This window comes from Geospiza fortis, unplaced genomic scaffold (assembly GCF_000277835.1).
Source record: "Geospiza fortis unplaced genomic scaffold, GeoFor_1.0 scaffold55, whole genome shotgun sequence".
NCBI classification, from domain to species: Eukaryota; Metazoa; Chordata; class Aves; order Passeriformes; family Thraupidae; genus Geospiza; species Geospiza fortis.
Window position 1 is genome coordinate 8,953,301 of NW_005054308.1, and position 2,069 is coordinate 8,955,369.

Here is a 2,069-nt window from a genome sequence, read left to right on the forward strand (position 1 = left end):
TTTTTTTTTTTTTTTTTTTTCCCCCTTTCCTTTTTTTCCTTTTTTTTTTTTTTTTTTTTTAGGGCATGTGGCCAAATTAAAAGAACAGTTCTGACCAGCTGCCTTTGGCCTTGGTTTACCAATCCTTCCCTAATGATTCTTCTGGGAACCACAAGCCCCAAATCCTACACAACTCTCATGCTCTCTTTCTGCCCTGCAAGATGGACATAGCTGATTTTCACATCCAATTTCCCAGCTTGGAAATGAAGCAGCACAAAAAAGGGCAAATGATGTTTCTTTCCAATTCCCCCCAGGTTCAATGTCAGGTCAGGGCAAAGGTTATGGAGGGACCAGAGTAGAACGACTGCCAAACTGCAGCTCTGAACATCACTCAGGACATGGTGGTGCCCCCAGAAGTAGAAAACCTCTGGATAAAAACAAACCACTGGGGCCATTTCTCATCTTAATCCTCATGAGCAAGGACTTTCCAATCTTGTGGACCCTCTTCTACCTCTGTGCGGCTGCTGGGCCCCTTGGTGCCAGCCCAGGGCTGTGCTGCTGGCTGCCCTGCTGATGCACTTTGCCATGCATCCCTGTCTAAGTACAAAACCAGCTGGGTGGTGAGTCTGGGCACTGGTGCACAGAGATGGCTTGAAGTCTCCTTCAGTGGTTTTGCACCTTTGATCTCTAGAATGTGTATTTCAAGCCCAGAAAGGGCTTTTGTGCTCGCCAAGGGAATAACTACTTAAAAGGACAGAGAGAGAGCTGGCAAGGGATGGGGCAAAAGGATTGTGGTGCAAAGGAAAAAGGCAGCCTACCCCTATGTCTTGAAATGCCCAGGACATACTGAGAATTGGCAAAGGTCAGGCTGAATTTGCTCTTGCAGAGGATGACAAGAAAAATAACAAGAGAAGGTTTAGCTGTGTAGATCAGAGTAAAAAAAGGAGAGGGGAAATGGAGCTGATGTACAAAGGATGGAGTATAGATTAAAGTTAGCCCAAGTGTGGTCCAAAACTCTAATGCATCCTCTATGTAACACCATGCCATTGTGCAGATTGCACAAAAATAGCAGGAGTGAGGAGATGGACATGGAAATGCCACATCCCTCCAGATGGGCTCAGAGGGCAGCGAGTTCACACCATGGGTACAGCTGGTTCCTGCCCCCCCAGCACTGAACACCTGGCACTGAAACCTGCCATGGAAACATTCACCAAGCTTGGAGAAAGGAGAACAGGAAACACAGCACCTCAGCTAAGGAGAGAGGAAAATGCCACTCTCCCAACTACAGCCTGTGAAGGTGCTCCATGCCACGTGCCAGGCACAGAGCAAAGTCCAGGGGAAGAAGGATTTGGAGCTACCAGATTGTTTTCCATTGCTCCAAGGGTGCCAGCCAGCCTGATAAGATATAAGTGATAAGATATATATATATTCCTCCATAAGTGAGAGGAATGGAGATCTAATCTACCTCACCTGCAGCAGAGTGTTTGCTGGAGCACCTTGGCACTTGGTCCCGACAGCGCGGGGGAACGGGGACCTGTCCATGGGCTTGGTGGCAGCTCAGCTCAGCTCCTGGGCTGGCAGGGCAATGGCAGCCTCTGGGGCAAGCTTGGGACAGATTTTTATGGATGATCTTGCCCCAGACCAGGAGTGGGATCCCAGCACTCGTGGGTCTGAAATGTCCCGGGTACATGGAGATTCAGAAGCAGAGATCTTGGAGAATCACTGTGGCTTCACGACTTGTGACCAGTTTTGGTGCCAGCCAAAAAAACTTCAGGAGCATCTCATTCCCTTCAGCTCCTGCCTGGCTGTGGCACACATGTAAGGACTAATTCTCCCGCCCATGACTGAAACACTGGAGCTGCCATCTGATTTCCAGACATTTCTAGGAAAACACGCAGCTCTGCCGAGCAGAGAGCGGAGCCTGCGCCGTGCCTAATCAGCTATGCTAATCGACTGCTGCCACGCAGAGCCTGCACAAGGCAGCTCCCAGCCTCCTGCTGCAGAGCCCAGCAGCACTGCTTTGTTTATTTGCAGCGATTTACCTTCGGATTGATCACCCTCTTTCCAAGAAGTTGGCATCCCCCAGCAGG